The sequence below is a fragment of the Sus scrofa genome, chromosome 4 (genome assembly GCF_000003025.6).
Source record: "Sus scrofa isolate TJ Tabasco breed Duroc chromosome 4, Sscrofa11.1, whole genome shotgun sequence".
Taxonomy (NCBI): Eukaryota; Metazoa; Chordata; class Mammalia; order Artiodactyla; family Suidae; genus Sus; species Sus scrofa.
Genome location: NC_010446.5, coordinates 102,963,447 through 102,990,126, shown reverse-complemented (window position 1 = coordinate 102,990,126; position 26,680 = coordinate 102,963,447). Strand labels below are relative to the sequence as shown.

At 42.6% G+C, this 26,680-nt stretch overlaps 1 long non-coding RNA gene across 1 annotated transcript; it reads right to left on the bottom strand.

Annotated features, from left to right (window-relative positions):
* On the bottom strand, positions 3,732–25,066 carry LOC106510178. Its single transcript, XR_002343457.1, has 4 exons — positions 17,273–25,066; positions 13,611–13,834; positions 8,246–8,302; positions 3,732–8,035 (listed from the first exon to the last, which is right to left on the bottom strand). It is a non-coding gene; the product is annotated as an uncharacterized LOC106510178 (long non-coding RNA).

Here is a 26,680-nt window from a genome sequence, read left to right as displayed (position 1 = left end):
CACTCTGTATTAGTGAATTTAAAGCACAAGAGTGGGAATTAGGGCATGGGGAGAGAGAAGCAAGATCATTCAAGCAGTCAGGTTACTCGGGGCTTTCTAAAAGGGGGACTTCATGGGTAGGGGCAGCCTGTTTCCTTACCTAGTTGTTTTGCTAGTAGGGTGTGATACAGCTGGAAAAAGGTTTATTCAAGATGAATGTCTTTGAAATTGATATTCTGGCAATCAAAAGTTTAATGTCAGGCACTTATATATACATATAGCACTAATATGGCTATGGCCACTGACGCCCAATATGACAGTAGCAGAAACCAACACTGAGGTCATGATAAGACATCATCCCTAGAGTGACTAGCCAATTACCTGGTGGCAGGTTGATCATACATATATAATATGCACACACACAAATATATCCATAACAAAATAAGGAAATACTTATCACAAGTATAATTCTCACAATTCTCATATTTTCATTTCTGTCACTGGTCATATTGTTGTTGCTAGTATTTATTATGACTCTTCCACTACCCATTCTGAATACCCTTTTGCCTTTATCGGCACTTCAGCTGATTCTCTATCTGATGAGGTGACCTAAACCTTTATTCCTGAAGGGTCTGGGCCATTAACAGTCCTGCCTGGATTGGGCTATAGTTTCCATTGACTTGAATCACAGGTCATGGTAATATTAAGCGATGTCCTAAGGAATCTTCTATATTCTAGACATACTGTTCCTTACCTCCCTTGTGGAACAGTAGTTCAATTTCCCCTTTGTATTCAGCATCAATCATCTCAGTCAGTACCCTATTTCCCTTCTTTTTTGACTTAGTGGCATGAGGACCTCAAAGCAGGTCTTAACTTACAGTTCAATGGAATCACTATCATGACTCCTGGTGGAAGCAGACCTTCCACTGTAACCAAGACCTTTAGGTCAGCAGAGAATAAAGTTGCAGGAAGAGGAAGCAAAATTTTAACTACTAATTTACTAGGGTAATAGCAAGGGTTGCACTCTCTCATTTCTCCTCTCGATTCCTGGACCCGTGAACCCTAGCTGAGAAACAGCACCATGTATTGGACATGGATTCAAGCATATACAGCCTACTGGGGAACTTTGCCCAGTCCTGCAAGGTATTGCCACGTAGCTGGCACTGTTAACTAAGTCTTCAAAAGGCCATTTCACTGTTCTATCAAGCCAGCTGTTGCAGGATGTTGGGAAACAGGGTAAGACCAGTAAATTCCATGAGTATAGGTCCATTGCCACCTTTCTTTTGCTGGGAAGTGAGTTTCTTGGTCAGAAGCAATGCCACGTGGAATACCACAATGGTGTATAAGACATTCTGTAAGTTCATGGATGGTAGCATTGTATAAAGAGAAGGAAAATTTATATTCAGAAAAAAAAAATGTAAGGACAAAACACGGCTCTTGAGGAGGCAGGAGGGGAGAAAGGATTGGGAGTTTGGGATTAGCAGATGCAAACTAGTGTATATAGGATAGATAAACAACAAGGTCCTACTGCATAGCCCAGGGGAACCATATTAATATCCTGTGGTCAAACCATAATGGAAAGGAATATGAAAAAGAACATATATATGTGTCACTTTGTTGTACAGCAGAAATTAACACAACATTGTAAATTAACTATACTTCAATAACATTTTTAAATGCTCTAAATCTAAAAAGGTATAAAATTTTAAAAATCCGATTTTGCACAAAACACTGCTCCTTCTATGACAGAAGCAGTCCAGTGTAATGAACCTACCATTGGGTAGCTGGCTGATTACCCTGAGGATGATGCTTTATTGGGGGCTCGGTATTGGTCTCTGCTGCTGGCAGACTGGGCAAATCAGCCTTGATGAGAAGTCCAGGTTGCTGGTCCATGCAAACTACTCTATCACCATGGTCACGTTGCTAATGATCCCACGGGGTTTGACGGGGTGAATGGGGAAAGAGGTTGACTGATGTCCACAAAACATCATCCTAGTCACTTGATTATTAAAATTGTCCTCTGCTTTGGTAAGCATTCACATGGGACACAAACCCCTTATTTTTTTGTCCAGTCAGAGAGGTCTATCCATATACCGCCCCACCAAATTTCTTTGTCACCAATTTTCCATCAGATCCTTTCCAAGTCCCTGGCCATCCAGCCAAATCATTTGCTAACACCCATGAATCAGTACGTATTTGTACACCCGACCATTATTCCTTCCAAATAAAATGAATAAGCAGACACGTTGCTTGAAGCTCTGCCTATGGGAGGACTTCCCTTCACCACTATCCTTTAGGGAGGTCCCAGTGTTGCAGCTGTCCACTTCTGGGTGGTGCCTGCACATGGTGTAGAACCACCTGAAAGCCAGGCCCGAGTCTTTTCTTCCTGTCTTAACTGATTGTGGGTAACCTCCCATGAGGCCACAGGTAAGGTGTAGGCTGAGAGAGAGAAGGCAGTACAACAGGAGTAGGGACCATGGGCATTTGAGCCATTTCTTCCTGTAACTTCTTTGTGCCTTTAGGACCAGCTTGGGACTGATCACGGATGTAACACTTTGATGATGGAGTGCTATTGTGCATGTCTAATTTTATGGTTTGGTGGGTTAAATAACACCCAGTTCGTGGTGGGCAGGACAGGTCACATAGTAACCTGGTGGCACACAGTTAAGTGTTGAATGTCTCCTAAGCTGTGGCAGGCCAAAAGTTGTTTGTCAAAAGAGGAGCAGTTATCCAAGGAGTATCTCAGGGTCCTGCTCCAAAAGCCCAAAGACCTGAGCTGCAGTTCACCTATAGAGATGAGCCAAAGACTCCAAGCAGCATCTCTCTCTGACACTGACACTTTAAGTACCATTGGCTCTGCTGGATAATATGGCCTAACTGGCACAGCAGCTTGCGCAGCAGCCTGGACCAGTTGCAGTGCCTCCTCTGGTTCGGGTCCCATTAAGAAATAGCAGCTTTTCAAATCATGTGGTAGATGGACCAAGGTAACACACCCAAGTGAGAAATATGTTGCCTCCAAAAGAGGCCCACTAGGCATAGTGCCTCTTTCTGGGTGATAGATGAGGCTAACTGTTATAACTTACCCTTTACTTCAAAAGGTATATCTCAATATGCCCCACATCACCAAATGCCTAGAAATATGACTGAAGTAGAAAACCCCTAAATTTTAGATTTATTTCTACACTCTGACACACAAATGTCTTACCAATAAATCTAGAGAAGTTTCTATTTCTCGCTCATTAGTTCTAATCAGCATAACGTCATCAATATAATGGATCAGTGTGATATCTTATGAAAGAGAAAGTTAATCAAGATCCCTGAGAACTTAACTATCACCTAGGGCTGGAGGGTTGATATACCCCTGAGGTAGCACAGTGAAGGTATATTGCTAGTCTTGCCAGCTGAAAGTAAACTGCTTCTCATGGGCCTTAGGGACAAGTATGGAGATAAAGGCATTTGCTAGATTTGTGGGTGTATATCAGGTATACAGCCAGGGGATGTGTTAATTTGCTCCAGCAATGAAAACATTTATTGTTGTTTTTGCTGTGTCCCTTAAGTTTTGGTATATTATGTTTCCATTTCTTTCCTTTTTTTTCTTTTTTTGCTACTTTAGGGCTGCACCTGCGGCATATGGAGGTTTCCAGGTTAGGGGTCGAATCGGAGCTGTAGCCACCGGCCTACACCATAGCTCACAGCAATGCTGGATCCTTAACCCACTGAGCAAGGCCAGGGATCAAACCCACAAACTCATGGATCCTAGTTGGGTTTGTTAACCTCTGAGCCATGAAGGGAATTCCCTCCGTTTTCATTTTTCTCATGATATTTTTGATTTCCCTTTTGACTCCTTCTTTAATTCTGGTTGTGCTAGAGCATGCTGTTTAGCTCCATATATTTGTGAATATTCCAGTTTCCACTTGTAACTGATTTCTAGTTTCATACCATTGTAGTCAGAAAAGATGCTTCATATGATTTCAATCTTAAATTTCTTAAGGTTTGCATTGGCTCTGCTGGATAATACCGCTGAAGAATGATCAATCCTGAAGAATGTTCTGTGTGCACTAGAGAATATGTATTCTAGTGCTATTGTATGGGATGTCTGTTAGGTCCACTTGACTTAAAATGTAGTCTAAATCCAAAGTTTCCTAACTGACTCTGTCTGGATGATCTATTCAGTGTTGAAAGTAGGGTACAGATCTACAGGGTTATTATCGTATTGCTGTCTATTCTTTCCCTTCAGATCTGTTAATATTTGCTGAATATATTTAGGTGCTCCAATATTGGGCACATATATACTTACAGTTGTTAATTCTCTTGATGTATTGATTGATCCCTTTATCATCACATAATGACTTTGTTTCTTATTATAGACTTTGAGTTAAAAATCCATTTTGTCTGATATAAGTATAGCTACCTTTGCTTGCCTTTGGTTTCTATTTGCATAAAATATCTTTTTCTATATTTTCACATTCAGTACATGTGTTCTTAAAAGTAAAGTGAATCTCTAGTAGGCGACATATTTTAATGCTTAGGGTCTTGTTTTAATCCATTCAGTCACTGTAAGTCTTGCTATTGGAGAATATAATTAAAGTAATTATTGATGCATAAGCACTAACTATTGCCATTTAATTATTTTCTGGGTGTTTTGTAGATCATGCATTCCATTCTTCCTCTCTAGTTACAAGTTTCTTTGTAACTTGATATTCTGTAGCGGTATGTTATGACTCCTTACTAATTATCTTTTGTGTATCTACTCTAGGTTTTTGCTCTTAGTTACTGTAAGTATTATCGAAAGCATCTTAAAGTAAAATAGTCTATTTTGAGCTAATAACAACTTAACTTTGATCACATACAGAAGCTCAACAGCTCAACTTTTTACTCCCCTACTTATATTTTGTTCTTTATGTCACAATTTAAATCTTTTTACATTGTGTATTCATTTAAAAGTTATTATAGCTATAGTCATTTTGAATACTTAGAGGCTTTTATCTTTATACTAGAATTATAAGTAATTTACACAGCACCATCACAGTATAATGGTATTCCAAATGTGACTCTGTATTTACCTTTACCAGTAAGTTTTACTCTTTAATATGTTTTCATGTTACTTATTAGTGTCCTTTTATTTTAGCTTGAAAGAACTCCCTTCTCCCCCCCCCTTTTTTTTTGGCCTGCAGCATGCAGAAGTGCCTGAGCCAGGGATTGAACCCAAGCCACACCTGTCACCAGAGCCACAACAGTGACAATGCCAGATCCTTAACCCACTGAGCCACTAGGGACCTCCTGAAGAACTCCCTTTATCATTTCTTATAAGTAAAGACTGCTGATGATGAAGTTTAGCTTTTATTTGCCTGGGAATATCTTTCTTTCTCCTTCACTTCTGCAGAACAACTTTGCCAGGTAAAGTATTCTTAGTTGACAGGTTTTTTTTTTCCCAGCCCAGTACTTTGACTATATTATCCCATTTCTCCATCAGGTTTGGGAAGTTTTCAACCATTATTTCTTTGAATAAGTGTCTGGCCCCATTCTATTTTCTCTTTCTTGTACTCCCATAAGGCATATATTGGGCCACATGATGGTGTTGAATAAATCCCTTAAGCTATCTTCACTGTTTTTCATTCTTTTTCTTTTTGCTTCTTTGTATGATTTCTGCTGACTTTCCCTGGAGTTCACCAATCCTTTCTTCTGTTTAATACAGTTTGTTGTTGAAACTCTCTATTGAATTTTTACATTCAGCTACATTCAGCTATTTTTGTTTGGTACTTTTAAAATATTATCCATCTCTTTGTTGAAATATTTACTTTGTGTATACACTGTTCTCCTGACTTTGGTGAGTATTTTATGACTATAATTTAAAATCCTATAGTGAGTAAATCACTTACATTGACAAAAATTAAATATGAAATTGATAAAAGTCATCAATGATGACAAAAATCTGTCACCAAAGTGGATTTTATCACATCCATCTCAAATATTACATATGACACATGCCAAAAGAACATAGTAATGTAGATTATTTGAACATTATTTAAGTAATGAGCTTAATCAAATATAGATCATATATTAACTCTGCTTTTTAAAACTAGATAATCATCTTTTTCTTAACATTTACAAAAACTGATCATAAACATGTAAAGCAAGCTGCAATAAATTTAAAACTTGGCACATAAGAACAAAAATTCTCTGACAAGAATGCATTTTAGTAAGAGTCAGTAAAAAAAGTTTTAAAATCATATATTTGAAAATTTCAAAACACCCTGTAAATAAGTCATGTGTCAAAGACAAAATTATATTGGATATTAAATTAACTGTATTTGAATAATAATAAAAATAATACATATCAAAACTTGTGACATGAAGTTAAAGCAGAACTTGGAGAATAATTTATAGATTTTAATGTTTATTTTGGAAAAGAAGAAGTCTGGAATAAATGATCTTAAGAAAATAGAAAAGAACAAACACAAAGAAAGAGATAATGAAGAGTACAAATCAATGAAATAAGAAACATAGATACAAAAGAGAGCATCAAGAAAGCCAAAAGTTAAATATTTGAAAAGAATAAAATTACTAAACCTCTGTCAATGTTGATAATCAAGAAAAATGAAATGCACAATTAAACAATATCATATATGGCAGTGATTAAGGGGAAAATATAGTATGACTTCTATGCCAATAAATGTGAAAATGGACACATTTCTAGAACTTAAAACTGACTCTAAAAGAAACAGAAATCCTTAATAGTCCTCTTCTTATAAAATACATTGAAGCAATGTTTAAAACACTTTCAACAGAGAAAACAGCTCAGACTAATGGTTCAAGTGAATTTTACCAACTTTTCAAGGCACATATCATTCCAACTTCATAAGAGTTTCTCTACAAAGTAGAAGAAAGATGAATACTCTCCCAATAAATCCTATGAGGCAAGAGTAATTACACCAAAGCCAAACAAAGACAGCAAAAGAAGTAAAACAACAGGACAAAAACCACTCATGAATTTACACATAGAATTCTTAAATAATACTAAATTCACCTGTTTTTTAAAAAGAGAATACAAGGAGATTGATTGCAAATGACATGAGGGAATCTTATGGTGACAAAAAAGATCTATGTTCATGGTAGCAATGGCTAATGACTGCATATATTTGTTAAACCTCATTGAACTATACACTCTAAGAGGTGAATTTTGTTTTATGTAAATCATACCTCAATAAACTTTTAAAAAATGAAATTTTATAGAATTCTACATATTTCATGATAAAAATTTTTAGTAAATTACATGAATAAAAGATAATATTCCTCCTCTGATAAAGACTACCAAAAGTTTACAAGCATCATTCTTAATAAGGAATGTCAGACACATTATACTTAAATTCAAAAGACAAAGATGTCCAGCCTTAAGACTTCTACTCAACACTGTACGGGAAATTCTAGCCAGCATAACATGACAACAAAAGCAACTAGAGACACAAAAATAGGAAGAAAGCAAAATTGATATTTCCAGATAATATGTCTGTCTACACTGAAAGTCTCAAACAATAGAATTAGAAAGAATAATAGGATTTGGCAAGGTGAATGACCAAATGAGCAAGAAAAAAATAAACTTGTATTTTTATGCCAGCAAGAATACAAACAATTTTAAAAAGGAAATCATTTGGAATAGCAATAAAAAGGAAGTATTTAAAAATAAATTTAGCAAAAATGTGCAAGACTTATCAAGACAAATATAAGAACATTCACCAGGGAACTATTGGTAGGAACAAAAACTTGACAACCATCCAAGGGTCCTATTTTAGTTATCCTTTGCTGTGTGACAAACAGCCTTAAAGGTTAGTCACTTAAAATGACAATAACATGAGAGCCTGCAATTTTAGGAGGGCTTAGAGAGAACAGCTGGTCTCTCTCCACCCAGAGTCAGATAGGGCAGCTGGAAGACTAGGAGTTGGAATCATTTGAAAGCACACTTACTCACATGTCCAGTGGTTGATGCTGGCTATTTGTTAAGACCTCATTTAGTGCTGCTCCATTTCACCTATAAGAGACTTTTCTAAGTGGCTGCATTCTAAGTAGTGGGAGGAAGTGGAGGAGAAAAAAAGATAACATAGAGGGAGAAAGGAAGAAAGAGGAGAGAGGGAGAGAGGGATGGAAGCACAGAGGAAGGAAGGGAAGAGAGAAAATTACATAATCAGTAACTTTTGACCCAGCTTCAGAAATCATACAGTATCATGTTTGCTTCATTTATCAAAAAAGCCTCTATGCAAGAGAGAATTACCTTTTGATAGGGATATCAAAGAATTTGCAGATATGTTTTTTAAAACCACCACTTGTCCTGTAACAGAAAAATAGATACATTACTTGAACACATAGTATATGTAACAGTGAATATAAATGAACTGTAACTGTCACAATACTGTTAAATTCCTTTTTTTTTTTTTTTTTTTTTTTTTTGGCTTTTTAGGGCCACACCCATGGCATATGAAGGTTCCCAGGCTAGGGGTCTAATCAGAGCTACGGCTTGCCAGCCTACACCACAGCCACAGCAATGTGGGATCGGAGCTGCATCTGCGACCTACACAACAGCTGATGGCAACACCGGATACTTAACCCACTGAGCAAGGCCAGAGATCAAACCCGCAACCTCATGGTTCCTAGTCAGATTTGTTTCCGCTGCACTACTACAGTAACCCCACAATATTGTTGAATTCTTAAAATATAATTTGAGTGGAAAAAAAAGAGCAGTCCCAGAAGATTACATTAAGAGTAATATTACGTTCAGTCCAAAGCCCAAACAAAAATAAATAATATATGGTTTAAGCATAGATTTATATTAATGGCAAAACTATTATTTTTTAGAAGAGAATAATATAAAATTCAGAGCGTCCTTTCTTTAAGTGTAGAGAAGGAGGAGGCAGAAGGTTGAAATGAGATGAGCAAATATGAAGCTATATGTTATTGGAGAGTTCTGGATTTTATACTGGTTTCTGGTTTTCAGCTGCTCATTATATTATTATACATCATTATGTATGTACATATCTGTCTATAGTTACATATTTTGATACTCTTTTGAATGTACCAAATATATTAAACACAATAATGGGGAACTTTAAAAATGAAGAAAGAAATGAAAGGCTGAGATGGGTTAGGAACTAAAGAGAAAGTATCTAGTCAATTTAAGTGAGCTAAATTTCTGTTCCAGGATACTAAAAAAATTTTTGAGATGTGGCTGTTAAAAATCTTTAGGAAAATCGGAGTTCCCGTTGTAGCTCAGTGGTTGGCAAATCTGACTAGCATCTGTGAGGATGCGGGTTCAATCCCTGGCCTTGCTCAGTGGGTTGGGGATTGCATTGCTATAAGCTGTGGTGCAGGTTGCAGACATGGCTCGGATCCAGCATTGCTGTGTTACAGGCTGGTGGCTACAGCTCTGATTGGGCCCCTAGCCTGGGACCTCTATATGCTGTAGGTACAGCCCTAAAAAAAAAAAAAAAAAAAAAAAAAAAATTCTTTAGGAATATGATGTATGGGAGACATGATAGTAAGTTAAATAAGTTAAATAGATGCCCTGACCTCCTAGAAGCTAGAAAGGTAGATTTTAAAAAATAATGGCAATCAACTTACTATTGATTTCTGTCATGAGTTTCTAACAGATGATACTTTGGCATTTAGAAAAGAATCACATGCTTACCATGAGCTTCATGGGTTATAGACAAATGTAATTTCCTTTCATTATTGGGCAACTGAACTTGCAGCATGATTAGGGTAGGCATGAACATAGCTGTAACATGATCTGAGCAAGGCCTTTGATAAAATAACTCATCTACTCTTACAGACAAGATAGAGTAATGGGTTAAAATGTATGTGGATATGTGGAATGTTGTGGAACAATCTGAAGGATATTGGTCAGTATCAACCTGAATGAAGGTAAAGTGAGCTCTGTGTTTGGCCCACTTGTCTTTATATGCAAACCTGAAATGTGATGGGAGAGTAATACACTGAGACCAGAATCAGGACTGAAAAGCACCTGGACATGACAAAAGGAACATAGATACAAAACAAAACCCTCAATTTTAGGTTGAAAATGTACATGGAAAAACACAGTTTTGAGGAAGGGCTGAATGAGCAGCCATCATCTGAAAGGGTGACTGGGAGAAGCAGAGACAGGAAGTAGAATTGCGTATTTATTCCAAGTTCAACATGAGGCCATGGTCTGCCAGGGCTGCCAAAAGAGCTCTAAGATTGATACTCCATTTTGCTAATGGTTAGGATGCACTTGGAGTTGGGAACCAATTATGGGTACTGCATTTTAAGAGGGACATTGACCAACTAGAAAGAACCCCATGGAGGGGAGGTTGACTGTGTACAAGAAACCAGAAAGCACTGAAGGGATTTTAGGATTTTTTTGCTTAGAGGAAAAGTCTTGTGGTATGATGGCTACTTTTAAATATTTAGCCAAGTATCATGTGGGGAAGGGATTAGACTTATTTAAGCTCCAAAAAAATCTAGCTTGGTTTGGTGAAATGAAGCTTTAGGAAGGCAGATTTTCTTTCAGAGAGAGATCAAACTTTCTAACAAAACCATCCAAAGGCTGAATATTTGCTCTCACAGAAGCGAGTTTCCATAACTGGAAGTGATCAAGCAGTTCTGGGTGTTTTAGGGAGAATTCCATCACTGGGTGGAAGGTTTTACTAGTTGACCATCAAGATCTTTACCAGCTGTTAAGGTTCAGGGATTCTATAGCTACCCTTTACCAAAAACCTTCAACCAAGCTACTGAGATGATATTAGAAAAACACTATTTGACTATCAGTTGACTTCAGGAATCCATCCTAAAAGTACAATTGCTTCTGGGAGTAGCCAACTTTAAGCAGTTAACACATAACCCAAACCTAATTTGTCAGAGATTGGCAATACAGTGGACTCAAGTATCTGGAAGGAAAGAGAAAGAAATGTTTTAAAAATCTCTTTTATTAACAAAATATGACCATAATAACTGTAAAGGAATTTTTATGGCAGGCAAAGAAGTGGCCCTTGCCCTATGTCTTAAAACTGATTTCACTTTGACCTCTCCTGAATTTGTCCCTCTGCACAATGGGGTCTCTCTTTCTTTCATCTTTTCTTTTTCTTTCTTTTTTTGGGGGGTGGAGGGTGAGGGAAGATAGTGGTAGTAAAGGGCTGCCCCAACCAGGAGGGATGGCTACTTCCTCCTTAGGCAAAAACCACATGCCCTTCCCACTAGCTCTGCCTCCAATACCCTTGTACCCTTTCTGCTGCTCTCTCTTGGGTTTCTTCCTGCAGGGAAACCCAGCCAAGGGAGCCTCCTTTTATTGCAGTGTGACCAGATACACTCCCAGTTCCAGATGTTGCTGGCATCAGTTGAACAAGCCTCATGAAAACCATAAAGCCAAGCACAAACCCCTGATTAACTGTTTTAGATGTTTTTTCTTTCTGAGAACTAGGACAGGGGTCTCAGTCTTCTTCGTGCCCCTCTCAAGTGAAAGCTATGTGGGGACAAGTGAAAGTTACAATTTCAACCTGATTGATCATGATTGCATAAGAAGAGGTAGGGTCCATGAGACTCTAGTGAATATTACCAAGGGTTCTAGATATGATGTTGAGGGATCCGGCCCATTCTTGTTGGGTACAGTGGGCTGTTGGGCACAGTGGAGCAGTGGTCTAATTTGCCCAGAGGCCATGGAGTTTCTAGAAAAGTCACAAAAAGAAATTTTGAGACTTGTTTCCTTACCTAAAGGTAATGAAACGCATTAGAGTGGTACAGAAAAATATCCCTCAGCTAATGCAAGGGTCAACCCATGCCAGGGCTGTGTAGACCCTCAGCCCATCTCAGGGAGAGTGCCACGGTGGTACAACACCAGTAGGGTCTGGTCTGCATCCCCATGGGGAAAGCTGTCACCTTCTGGTAGGGTCAAGAGCCTTGGGCAATATAGGTTCATCTTCAGGCCCCATAAGTCAAGACAAAGACGTACTTTTTTCAAGTCTCTATAACTGTCTCCTATGCCTCTGGGTCAACATGGATGTTGATTCTCCTGCCTAGATCCCTTTGTCTGGCTTCTACTCATGTGTTAAAACACTTCTCTACGTTCTCCCTCTGGGAAGTCTTCCTGAACCATCACTTCCAAGTTCCCAGTCACCCGGTGCTCCATCATTGTGTTATATATTTTTGTCTCTCTCCCACCTAACCTGCAGTCTCGACTGAAGTCAGGACTGAGTTTTGTCCACTCTGTCCATATAGAGACACTCAGCGCTGTTATTTCAATAAACATAGAGGAATGGCATCCTGGGATTCTGAGGAGCAGCAGCAATAGTAGCAAAGATAGCCTAAATATGCTATGTCATCCGAAGGGAGTAGTGAGGTTTCTCCCAGGGACTCCAAGGCCAAGAGTTCCCATCAACATCAAGGATGGGAAAGAGATGGAGCCCCAGGGATGGCTTGATGACCATCGTTAGAACTGAATAGGTAGAGTGGTGGAGGATAGCAGTTCAGAGGCCACTTGCAGAGCAATGATGATGAAGGCCTGTTTTAAGTTATGAAGTGCCTTGAAACAGCACTGGGAGGAGCCCCCTGAGACATCCAAATTTGACATTGCCTCAGAGATGCTTTCACAGCAGGACCATTAGGAGCCCCAGTTGACCTGTGTTTTGTTACCAGATACAGGGAAGCGTCCAGACAACCACAGGGATAGTCACTATGGCACGGGGCCTTGATGTGAAAAAGCAACACGTGGGATCTGGCACTAGTTTGACTCAGTCACGTTGCCATGTATGACATAAAGCCTATAATTCCTGGCAGGGTAAGCCCCATATATGGGAGAATCACAGTGGTTATTATATCATTATTATTATCAAGTCAAAAATTAAAATGACTCTAACACTAAATGGCCAATTATCTGTGGGTGGAGGGATTGACTATTCACGGGTCAAGGGGTTTCACGGTGAGATGAAAGGAATCGGAAGTAAGTGGGAGTCGAGAACCCTCTGTTAGGCTGGGTCATCAAAGGGCTGGGGAATCTTGCATTTTACCAGTTGCTATGTGTCACTTTAGACAAATATCTCAGAGATTTATGACAATGGATGACAGCTTAGCTTCCATTATACTTCTTTTGTTTCGGTCCCTGTGGCACCAAGAAGCTCTCCCTGAGAGGAGTGGTGAGAAAATTGAAGAGCTTTGTCCCAAGGACTGTCCTACTTCAACCACAGAGAAGGACTCCACACTAGCTCTCTCGGCTGGAGCAGGAATGTCCCCATAATTACGGGGTGCGGTGCTGCTTTGTGAGACCAAGAAGGCAACTGCATCTCCTTTCGACTTTCTGTTGTATGGCACTCACTCATGTCTTTCAAGGCTCAAGCAACTTCCAAAGAAAACACCCACTAACCACTTCAACTCAGAACAATCCTGGGACCTTATTCAAACAAGCCTCAGACTAAGCAGTGGATATTCTAGGTCAGAGGCTGGCAATTTTTTTTTTTTTTTTCTGTAAATGGCCAGAGAGTAAACATTTTAGGCTTTTTGCAGACCATGCTGTCTCTGTCACAGCTACTCCACTCTGTCCTTGGAGCATGAAAGTAGCCATAGACACTCTGTAAACGAATGGTGTGGCTATGTTGCAGCGAGGTTTTACTTACAAAACGGTGGGCTGGATTTGACCCATGGGCCATGGTTTGCTGCCTCCTGAGTTAGAGCAACAGAAGGCTGTCATTACTGAAATGGTACTTCCACATTACAGCAGGTTACTGGAACGTTCTGGGTTCCTCTGGAGAACAGGGCTGAGGATGGCAGGCCCAGAGGGCAGGAGGTCAAAGAGCAGGTTTAGAGTCCCAGGCTGGCTATTGTTCTCAAGGTCACCCTGCTGAAAGGGGCAAGAGGAAAAGGACTCGTCAGGCATGAGGGGAGGGATGGGGAAAATTAGAACGCATGATGAGAAAGGGAGCTCTGTCCGGTGGATCTGAAAGAGTGGGACAGAGAAGGGACTGGGGATAAGCTGGTTGTGGGGGGAGCAGTAGTAAGACAAGTGGGTGGATAGGGACCTCTGCTTTAGCCAATCCCCTTTCTCTGGGGCTGGGAATGGAAAACACCATTGCTCTGGAACACAGCTGACTTCTCCCAGCAGCTCCTGGACAAACCTCCACCTGCTGGAGCTGGGTGAACCCTCACTGGTCCATGGTTTTGAGGGGAAAAGACCTGGTCCATTCTTTCTGCCATCTCAGTTCTTGCATCCCCTACCCTCTAACTCACTAACACATATTTACTTTCAACTGAACACAATCAAATAGACAGTGTGCTGAGAGGTGTCCAGGGAAGATCCTCTTCCTCAGGCCTGCCTCTGCTCTCTACCATTGCAGAGCTAATCTTTAAAAGAAGTGGGCCTCCACGATGGTCATGGACTCCTGCTGGGTAGGAGGAAATACTCAGTAATTATTTTCTTTCCTGTGCTTTGACTTCTTAGAATGCTGAGAGTTCTGCTGTGTTTATTGTTGACAGTTCCCACATAATGGCTGGTCAAGTCATGGGATGACTTTGGAAATGGCAGTCAGCTCAGTGACAAAGAGCAGGTCCTTCCAAGGATACTCACATCATGGGGAGGTCTACATTACACCTGTGTGAGGACTTGGTAGAGGGATGCATGGGGCCATGTGGCTCCACAGAAATTCTGAATGAATACTGCACTGGAAAGCAGTACACATGAGGCTGAGTGGCCTTTGGGAAGCCTTTTCTTCCTTCTCCTGGCCAAGGCTGTTTTCACACAGATATAGGGGAGAAAGGCAGAGTGCTCAAGGAGGTGGGCTCTAGAGTCTGATGGCCTGGATCCTAAATCCCTACCTTGACACATTCAAGCTGTCAATGACTTTGGGCAAATCACTTAACCCCTCTGAGCTATCTTATCTTTAAAATGAGCACACTGGCGTTCCCGTTGTGGCGCAGGGGAAGCGAATCCGACTAGTAACCATGAGGATGCATGTTCCATCCCTGGTCTCGTTTGGTGGGTTAAAGATCTGGCGCTGCCATGAGCTGTGGTGTAGGTGGCTGGCAGATGTGGCTCCAATTAGACCCCTGACCTGGGAACCTCCACAGGCCGTGGGTATGGCCCTAAAAGGCAAAAAAATAAAAATAAAATAAAATAAGCACACTAATACTATCTAACTTAAAGGGCTGATGTGAGAATTAACTGAAATAATCTGTGTGAACTGCTTAGGATAACAAATGTTTCTTTTTCCTCTCCTCCCTATTATTTTTGCAAGGACGTGTATCAAAGGATGTAGAGCCATTCCCACAAAAACCCCAGACTCCTGCTCTGGGCCTATTTCAGCTACATGAATTTTCCATGGAGATTGCTTTGGAATAAAATCTCTCTGGAGATAGAACAAGGTACATCGTTACCAGCCATTGATACCCCAGGGAGAGTTGATATGCTCCTCTTTGCATTTTTCCTTTACTTTGATGAAACACTGTCACATACCATGTTCAGTGCTCACACAGTCTTGGAAAAGTAAGGCTAGGGAGGGATTGTTCTCGTTTTACCAAGGGAACAATGAGTCACACCATCTAAGTCATTCCGCAGGGGCCTGGCCATAAACCAAGTGCTTGTTGCACTAGAAGAGTGTTTCTCAGAGTGCAGTCCAAGGATGCTCTCTGGTCCAGAGTACTTTGAAGGCTTAGCTAAAAATGCACATTCCTGGTGCACATCCACTTGAGACTGACTTAATTAGACTCGCGAGAGGTGGGGCTTGGGAATCTCCGTTCCCATACCACTGTTATGTCATTCTGATATGTGTTAACACCTTGGAACATCATTGCTCCAGAGTTTACACCAGTGGTTCTCAACCCTGGCTAAACATCTAGATTACCCGTGGGGAGTTACTTAAGAAAACACACTCAAGCATTCCTGGGCCCCTGCAATTCCTGGGCCCGTGCTCCAGAGCTCTGATTCAGTCGGTTCGGGGTGGATCTCTGGCATCTATGGTGATTTGATCCTCCAACTAGAGTGGAGAGTTTCTCATCTAAATCAGAGGGTCTAAAACTTGGCTGCGCATTAAAGTGACCTGCACAGGCTGCACCCCAGACGAATGACGTCAGTATCTCTGGGGATAGAGCTGGGCCATGGTCATTGGAACATCTCTCCCAGGTGTTCCTAACGTGCTGTCATGGCTGAGAACTGGGGGTCTAGAGCAGGGTCAGTAACCTTTCTCTACATGGTCCATGCAGTAAATATGTTTTGCTCTGTGGGCCATGTGGTCTCTGTCACAAGTATAAAGTGCTGCCACTGTAGCATGAAAGCCACTGTAGACAACATATAAATGAATAGGTGTGTTTGTGTTTCAATAAAATTTCTTTAGCTATGACCATGGCATGGCAGAAGTTTCCAAACCAGGGATTGAAACTGCATCACAGCTGCGACCCCAACCACAGCAGTGACAATGCTGATCCGTAATCAGCTGAGCCACGAGAGCACTCTGCAATAAAATTCTTTTTATTTACAAAATTAGGTGGTAGGCTGGACCTGCTCATGGGCCATAGTTTGTGGACATGTGGTCTGGATCAATACTTCTTGAACTATCTGTAGTACAGGATGATTTTTTTTTTTTAATTACCAGTCTGTGGTAGATCAATTCTTTTGTAAAACACAATGAAGGTGAATTATTAAAAAAAAAGAAATTAAAAAGACAACATGTAAGTCCATTGATTATGCAACTGGTTGTCATAGCAATGTCAAATTGCTATTAAAGTTTCTGAGCACTTAAAATCAATGGCTTTACTTATCTTGCATGAACTGGCAACAAACATCTCAAGACTAGATCCATCCAAAGATGGTACTTTGAGATGCATTGGTAAAATCACATAATTTTTCTATTTAAGGGATAAAGGAGTAGAATCGGATAAAAATTGGTGTCAACTTTGCAGAAAAAGTTGTGAGTTCAACTTTGAAAAAGGTGACAGAACTTGAGAGGTAAAGAAGGAAAGACAAAGCAACTAGCATAATACTTGCCACTTAAAAAAGTACTTAGTAAAGTGAGCTGGGTTTGACTGGCGCAGGGAAAGGCAAGATTCATTTGTTCGGCAGATGGAGAGAGGTGATTTTGACACTGTACACAGAGTAGGGCTGAAGGACCCCTAAGCGAAAGCACATTGAGCAGCTTTGAAACTGGACAGGATTTGAAACATGGCGTCACTCATTAGCTGAGCTGGGCAATCAGTGCCTTCTCACAGTGACTTTGTCTATGAAAGCAAGGCTATCACCAACTTCCCAGGATTGTTGAGGGAATTCGGGTCACATCCACAAAGTCCCTACCTCAGCACCTGGCACTCAATAGATGACAGTGATTGTCACTGGGACCAGCAGGCCTGTGCAGAGAGCACCATGGCTGCAGCTGGGCAGACTGGAGCTCAAATTCTGACTCTACCACTGGGGTGACATTGGGCCATTCGAACCCCTGTGAAGCTGAGTTTCTTTACCTGTAAAACAGAGACATTAACACCACCTTTTAGGTTATACCAAGGATATAGGGATTATAAAAGTGTAAGTGCTGGCACAAAAAAAAGTGCTCAAAAGTGGGAATTATTATGTTTCTAGGGTAATTTTTTACTGAGCTATCGTCACATAGCCTAAAATTCACCCTTTCAAAGAGTACAATTCGGTAATTTTTAGTATAGTCACAATGCTGGGCAACCATCATCACTCCTGGATTTCAGGATAGCTATGATATTTTTAACTCATTTGACTCAACAAACCCTGAAGTCTGCCTCTGCCCTCCCACACTCTGCTGATGGCTTTACTAAATGAAGCTTGACAAGGGACAAATCACACCACACAACACTCAGTCCCAACACTCAGACCCCTTTCCTAATAGTTTCTTTCCAAAGCCTCACACTTGACAGCAGCTGCTCCGGTCTAGTCTCTGTCCTCCAGAACTCCATCTTGGCCGGCTCTCCTCCTCACCCGTCTCCCTTCCCTTGCAACTTTTATAATCCTTCCTTGATAAGTTCCATGTGCTTCTCCTTGATGAGTGATGTCTCCCATGCCTTCAGAGTCTTGAGTTTGCCACCGCCAATCGTGACTTCCCAGTGCTGGGGACCGACAGCTAGCTGTTTTTCGGAGATCTGTGCTCCTCTGTCATCATGAGGAGGTCTTTCAGAAGGCTCTCCAGCTGGAGCTACATTTCTCAAGCCCCTTGCATGTGGGTAGAGTCCTGTGGACCAGGCAGACTAGTCCTCGTCGCTGGGAGGTGAGCAGAAAGGACGTGTGTCTCTTCCAGGCCGTCGTGACCAACAGGTGGGTACTTCTCTACCCTCCCTTTCCTTGTCTGCCAGATAAAGGCAGAGGACTCTAAGGCCCAAGGGGACAGCTACGCCTCAAGGAAAGAACGTGTCCATCAATCACATGGGAGGCTCTGTATCAAATACCTGCTTGGGACTGATGGGAGCAACGAGTAAAACCATTCTAGTTTTGCTATTGACAGTTGGAGGGTTTGCTTATTACAGAAGCCAGGTTTGCCTTCACTAGTACACTGGTCAGACCAAAGGAAACCAAAGCGCTTTTAACCTCAGAAGGCCTCAGGGAGAGGATCGTTGTAAACATTATGCTTTATGTAGATTTTTCTGTCGCGGTTCTGTGACTCGTATTACACACCCATTCCACCTAAGACTGGGACTCCCAGGAAGAATGTTAACATGTCTTTGTGGACAAAGAGATACTGAGTTGCTCCCCCAGGGGGAGTGCTTCTGAGGCAGTTGGGGAGAGCCCTCCACCAGCTGGGCCATGAGTCGTGGAGTCAGAAGCCCTTGGCCTGCAAGTACTTTCCCCAGAGACCCAAGACCTCATGCAGAGATGACAGGAGACAGGCAGGGAGGCCTTCACACTGACTCAGGGAGTAGCTGCAGCTGCTGATTACTGGGAGAGTGGCATGCAAGTCAGCCTCAGGCATGCAAACCACGGTCTGCCTCAGGCTGGGGAAGGCCTCGTTCTGAGGGTTGGATGGCGACTCAGGGAGTGACTCAGGGAGACGGTGGACACAAGGGAAAGAAACGGGGCTCTGCAGGTGAGGCTTGGAAAGCCCAGCGCCTCAGAGGCCATCCATGAAAATCTCCCCCAAGTGCACACTCCCAGTGGCCACAGCAGCAGGGTGGGCATGGGGCTCGGCCTCCCCTTCCTTGCCTACCCGTCCCCCTTCAGGATCCCTTTAACAATGTCCTGTTCATCCTCCAAGGCTGCCTTTCCATCCCTCGGTGTTTTTATTTCATCTTACTGTTAGTGGAAAAGAACACGGCTTTGCTGAGAGCTGAGGATGTCAGTAGCTCACCTCCACTTCTACTCTAGGATGAGCTGCTCTAGCTCGGATCCCAACTCCATTGGTCGGTGGTCCCAGGGCTTTCATAAAGCTTCACAAACGCATTTACTCATTTATGCATCTACTCGTGCATGTGCCAGACATTTCCTGAGACCTTACTTTGCAAACAGTACGATGCTCCCATCGATGGGAGCAACAGCTTGTAATTAAGTCTGTGTCAAAGCAGTGGCAGCAGCCCTCTGGCAGCGTGCCAGGGGGCCTGGTGATTTATAGGGCACAGAACGCTGGAGGCCTCTGGATGCTCTAGGGCCTGTGGTCAGGAAAGATGAAGCCTTTGGCAGTGGCTGCTCCATCTCACAGCAGGACTAGGCCGGAGTCCACTGGCATGGTGTTAAAGCACAACACTTAGGAGGCGCCAGAGTTCAGCTGGCGCTCCAAGGCACTAGGGAGGGGGTTCTGGTGGACTTCAAACAGAGATGACACTCCCCCTTCCCAAAGTTTGGTGCAATAGTCCCAGAGAAGAGCAGAAAGCCTTCCTTGGAGCCAAGCACACAGGCCGAATTCAGTGGTCAGGCCTGGTGCTCTCCCCTTCCTGCTTCTCTAGCTCTCAGCTCACTGGCCCCTAAGCCAACTGTGCAGGTGAAACATCAGTCAGACTGTCTTGTCAGAGAAACCTCCAGGGTGTGTCACCTGAAAGGACATCAAGACGCCTTTCTCTACTGTTAGAGGATGATCCTGCTGTCTGTGTACTGGGGGGCAGTGGGGTGTCCCCTGCTGATGAGCAGGACTGCCCCGGTGCAGGTGCTGGGTTTTTCGGCCACTGACTCCTCCCTCTCTCCTTGGGAAGGAAGTCAAGAGGGTCATATTTCCTACAGCCCAGTGGGTAGGCAACACCAGTGTGAAATCCACCTGTAGCAGCTCTGGGGACAGGTGAATACTTTTATATTCTCTCCAGATTCCTTCTTCAGGGTTGAGCCACCCAGCTTGCAGCTGCTGTTGCCTTCCAGCTGTGCCCCTATGAGACAAGGCCCTTGGCAGATAACTGCCTGGCAGAAAATGAAGGCCCCTCCCAGGGGCAGCTCACAGCCAGTGACTGACTAATCTAAGGATATAAATGTCGGTCCCCATTACTTCAGGTGGAAATCATTCTGAAAGCTCATCCCAGCTCCAGCGCTTCCTGTAGGCCTGTCTGAGGCCCCGTTACAACCATACGTGGGGTCAGTTTCTCCCTTTCACCAATCCTTACAGTGTAACACACACACAATACACCTGCTATATATAATTCTCCACCACAAGTCTGCTGATCTAAGCCACACTCTCTCTGGGGTTTCTTTAGTATTTTATGCGCATCGTGTCATATACCTTTTACCATATGAAATGATCAGATTTATATAAACGCACAGAGTAAATTGTTCAAAGTCACTTGGTAATGTCAGGATGGGTGAGCAGCTAGAACCTCTGGGAAAGGACAATAGTTCGAAGGAACAATCTGAGTTTCCCTGAGGAAAGGAGGTAGATCCCAGAGGGACCAAAAGGTTATCTGTTCTCTAATTTTCTAGGACAAGTCACCTTCCCCCTGGGCCTCACTTCCGTCATGCATCGGATGCTTAGGTGACCACCCGGTTTCTCTGCTCATACTTTCTTTGGTTCTGCATTTCTCTTTTTCTCTACAGCAGTGGTGCTCACTTGAGTGTGCATCAAAACCTCTTCAAAGACTTGTTAAAGCAAAGATGTCTGGGCCCCACCTCCAGAATTTCCCAGTCAGGAGGCCAGGGTGAGGCCAGAGAATCTACATGTCTCACAAGTCCCTGTGGGGGGCAGCGGGCGGGGGGGGGGGACGCAAATGCTTACACTGTTGGTCTGGGGGCCACACTATGAGGACTGCAGCTCTAATGGCATGGGAAGGGCTGTCTGTTCTCTCAGATGGAAGAAGCTGCACTGTTACGCACATGCCTGAAAGATTTGATTTCGTTTATTTGCTGGGTGAGAAGCTCTCTGTCAAAGAAAAATGTTCCTAGCCCAGTAGAGGCCTATCTAAAGCTAAATCTTACATGAAAGACAGACCACTTTTTCCAGAGGAGACTACAAAGATCATAAACCAAATAGACTCGGGTTTCTGGGAAGTTCCTCTAAGAAGGGAGGGAGGGAAGAAATTGCCTTTTGGAGAGAGTCTCGCCTAAAGCCCCTTGCCACCTGAACACCATCTGGGATGCTGACAGCGTCAGATGCTGAGCCTCATTTATGAGCAGGCTCTCAGGCTCCAGCCCCTGGGATTCTGGGGAAAGTGCTATAATCTTCTAGGGTGTGCTCAGTGCCAGCAAGAGTCATCCACATAGGGCTGCACTGCTGGAAGCACTCTCCCCTCTCTGGCTTGGGGCCTCGCCACCCAGTCTGTTTTTACTGGACATCCTGGAGGTCGGAGAAGCCAGGCGTCAGGGCACTTCCTCCTTGAGAGTATAGTGTCTGGGATGCTGAACCCGGGCCTGCCAGTTCTCATGCACACCCCCAGGCCATGAGGCAGCGCTGCTGGCTGAAGGCAGGCTTTGCCTGTTCTCACCGAGTGTTTGGATGGACAATGCCCTGGCACTCTCCTCTGGGAGCACTTGGGCACTGCATGGGATCAGGAAAACCTTCAAATAAATCTCCCCTTTCCCCTCGAAGGCAGTTAATGCATCTTTAAAGCCTCAGAGGACCTCAGGACTCTGAGGGACCTTCAGAGACTGTGGGTCTGGCTTTCTTTAATAATCATAAATGCTCTTCATAATAATGATGATAACATTTTCCAGTTGGCAAAGTTTACTAGGTGCTTCCGTACATATTACGTCCTTCCTCCCATGCTGCACTGAATCTGTTAGAAATCCTCTTAACGCTCCTCAAAAATACATCCCGTTGCTCTGTCTGCTCTTCCCTCCTTTCTGCTACCACCTTAGCCACTATTCTCTCTTCAGCATCCGCCCCCAAACATGTTTCTCCTTCTGCACTCCTGCTCCCCCACCACCCAGTTCCCACAGATCCCAGAATGATCTTGACAATATAAACTGGTGGTGACTGCACAACATTGTAAGCGCTACTGAAATAGTCACTTTAGAATGGTGATTTCTATGTTATGGGATGTTCATCTCAATTTTTAGAAAAGTGTGCGTGTGTATCAATCGGGATATGTCACCTGCGGGTGGAAAAACCCTTCAATGGTTTCCCGCTGCACCTGGCATAAAATTCAAATTCTTTACCAGCAGAATCCTAAGCCTCCCCGATGGGCCTTACAACCTTACCTCTTTATCACGCCTCCTCTCTTCCCCGGCACACTGACCTTCCCTCTGTGCTCGCACACTGAGCTCATTCCTCAGAACCTTGGCATTTCCCTGCCTGTGTTTCACCCAGATACACTCTGTCCAAAGGAGCCCCACCACTCAATACGTTTTTCTTCATTCTCATTCTCAGCTGAAAACCATCTTTCTTATTGAACAGAAAAAAAGAGAAGAGTTCAGGAAAAAACTTCCACATGTTCTTGATACCTGCCAATATATCCACATCTATCCCCACATACTCCAGTGTCCCTTACTGCCACTATGGGTGAACGGCCCAGGGGCATTTTCTGAGTCCTCTCTTTGCATACGGGATTCCGCCTCCTCTCACATACTCAACATCTTCCCTCCTGCAATCATTGTGTCATCAATTTTCCCTCTCTGCTCTATTATTCCCATCAGTACATAAATAATCCATGTAATTTCATGACCCCAAAATATCTTCTCCTGATATCATGTTCCCCTCTATATTTTAGAAGGTGGTAATTTGCAGGGAGTCAGCTCTGCCACCATCTCACCAATGACCTTGGGTGGCTGACTTCTGCATATCTCAGGTTTCCCTGTAAACTGAAAAGGTGACACTAGTTACACTCCAAAGTCCCTTCCCTGGTTAACATTTGACACACAGGACATGTCACCTCATAATGTGCATATCTGGCACAGAGCAAAGCCAGGCTGTTTCGGAAAGGTGTCAGGCTAAGTAAGCACCCCAGGGAGCGCAGGGAGGGGTGAGGCGCTGTCCCACCTGTGAATATGTAGGGGCCTGAGACAACACAAATGCCCTCGACTCCATCACAAAACAGATGGGGAAGCTCTGGCTGAGATTCAGCCCAAAGTTTTGAAAGTAAGGGAAAGGAAAGTAGTGTGAAGAAGATGAGGCTATAAAAATAGGCTGGAACCATGCTCTTGGGATCTCGAGGTCTGGATGAGAAATTTGTATTCTTTACAGGTAGCACCGAAACTAACGCTGGGAAAACTAAAGACAATGGAAACAAACATGTGTTGCAATTCAGCTTGAGTTCTACATTCAATGTAAAATTGTGTAGCTGAGGTTCTAGTCTCTAATGGAGCGAATGGGGCTGGAATAGAGAAAAGCATCTTTCTGATGAATCTGGTCAAAACACACTTGGAAATTATCAAAAGAGAATAAATAACCCCAAAGTATTACTCTATGAAAAAATTTTTTTCTGATTATAACTACATATTGAACTCTGGAGCCTAGTCTCTCCATATAGAAATTATTCTTTTCCAAGTTACCCCAGGAGCATACCTATTTCTTGTTTCATATTGGGACATGCAGTTATTTGGGTGGTGGCCAAGACAAGTCTTGCTATAGGAAGGGTAAATGCTTAATGATAGACAAAATGCTCAATTCTAAGATCAAATATACATTCTTTCCCATTCAATTGCTGGCGCAGTCTTGGTTTGCTTTGTATAAAACTTAGCATTAAACACTTCAAAGCCTATAGCCTTTGACATGGTGCCAGTTTTACGGTCCATAAAGCTGTGAGGGGAACCTAAGAGCCTGAATTCCCATTGATCCCACCACCAATGCACAGGGTCTTCTTAGGGAAGGCAATGCCTCTCACTGCTCACTGGAAACCTGGAAACTGGAGATGTCAATACCAGGGTCAAATCTTGGCTCTTCTACTGATGTGACTTAGAGCCTTAATTCTCACTGTGCCTCAATTTCCTCATCTGCAGAGTGGGGATGATAACATTTCTAGCTCCACAGGATTCTTAGGAGAATCAAATGTCTCTATACATAGAATAACGCCATGCATGTGGTAAGGGATTATACATACTGGTCATTATTATTCACTTCACCATGTACCTCAACCTCTCTCGAAAGGTATCTCTGCTTTCGGATGACTTTAAATACAAAGGGCAGGAACATAGTTTCAGTAAACACACATGACTGTGAAACAGAATTCAGGATGCTCAAAATGTGACCTTATACCTCCACTTCCTCTCTGACTCACTGGTGTGTATCCTATGATCAGAGACCCCTGGGAAGAAAGAGAGAAGTTCAGTCAGAATTCTTTCTGTGAAGTGGTCCTGGTCATCCTCTGACACAGCTTGTGCTTCAGGAAAACTCTGCCCCCCGCCCCCCACCACGTAATCCATTTCTTCTGCCTTCTTCAATGTCTTGTTAGTTCCTTTCCCCCTTTTCCTTTGGTGGATTTACTGATACCAGTTTTTCTTTTCATTCCTACGTAGCCCATTTTTTTAAGTGTGCTGACTGATGCACAGATAAGAACAACAGAGCAAAGGCGCTAGAGGTCAAAGTCTGATACCTTGGGTCAGGATATCAGTTTCTCTCCTGAGGGGTTGAAAGGAGTACACAGCCTCTTGGTTTACACACTGAAAGAAAGTGCTCTGGGACAGAGGAGTGGATCAAGAAGATGGGGTACATATACACAATGGAATATTACTCAGCCATTAAAATGAATGAAACATCAGCATTTTTAGCAACATGGATGGACCTAGAAATTATCCTTCTAAGTGAAGTCAGCCATATGATGAGACACCCACATCAAATGCTTTCACTGACATGTGGAATCTGAAAAAAGGACAGAATGAACTTCTTTGCAGAACAGATGCTGACTCACAGACTTTGAAAAACTTAAGGTCTCCGGAGGAGACAGTTTGGGAGCTGGGGGGATGTGCTTGGGTTGGACGATAGAAATCCTGTGAAACTGGATTGTGATGATCATTATGCAACTACAGATGTGATAAATTCATTGAGTAATAAAAAAATAAAAAAATAATAAAAAAGAAAAAAACAATGTTAGGTTAAAAAGAAAAAGAAATAAGAAAGTGCTCTGGGAACAGTGTAGGATTTTTTTTGGGGGGGTGGGGGTGGTTCTCAGGCTAGGGATTGAACCCATGCCACACAGCAGTAAACAGAGCCACAGTGGTGACAATGCTGGATCCTTAACCTGCTGATCCACCAGGGAATTCCACACAGAAGACTTTCATCAACAAAATTTCCTCTGGAGAATTTGGAGAACATGCATTTTCTACTCCTGTGTGCTTTCCTCACAGATGGAGCCAAGAAAATTAAAAATTCAGCTCATGAGTTTCCACAGGAATGCTCTTAAGACATGTTTAAAATTCAGTTGAGGAGTTCCTATTGTGGCTCAGAGGGTTAAGAACCTAATAACCATGAGGATACGGGTTCGATGCCTGGCCTTGCTTAGTGGGTTAAGGATCAAGCGTTGCCATAAGCTGTGGTGCAGGTGGCAGATATGGCTCGGACCCAGCGTGGGTATGGCTCTGGTGTGGGCTAGTAGCTGCAGTTCCGATTCAACTCTTAACCCGGCAACATCCATATGCCCCAGGTGCACCCATAAAAAGAAAAGAAAAGAAAAAAAAAAAAAGAACATTGGTCAAGTTCAACATCCTCCCAGACCTAACTCTCTGGAGAATCTCTACAAGGTCACGCTGTGACCAAACAAGGACATCCTGTGCAGAGGGATTACCGTGTCATCTCTATGGAACAGCACTGAATTCAAATAACATTCTAGTCTCCTCAAATGTTCACTTCTAACTGTCATATCATTTGATGTTTATTTGAAAAAAAAAAGATTAAAACTCTAGGACAAGAAAGTACAGTAGACTATTCCTGTTCACAGGTCACCCAGAACAAAAGTCAGGACTGACCATTTTACATTGGAATGTGTTTGCGTTTGATCCTTCACAGCAAAGTGGGATTCTTCAAATGAGACAGAAATGATTTGGTGAACAGATAGCCAGATCTCCTGGCCTTTACCGCTGAACACAATGTCCTTGTCTCCTCCAACTCATTCCATGACATATCTGCTTGAGGAATCTTGACATTTTCGTCACTTCTTTTCTCTATCTCCAGGTTGGTTGCCAGCCCTTGCTAACACTGCAACAGGATGTAATCATTGACCAAAACTCACAGAACTTTGTGAACTGCTTCTGTTGCACTCTGTTCTTTACAGGAATTTGCTCTGGCAAAGTCCTTGCATTTATTATATTAGACTTGGGCAGGCAGAGGCCACTTCTAAAAGATATAATTCTAATAAATCTTTATAATATCCAGAGTCAAAGGGTTGGTTTTGAATTTATAAAAGATCC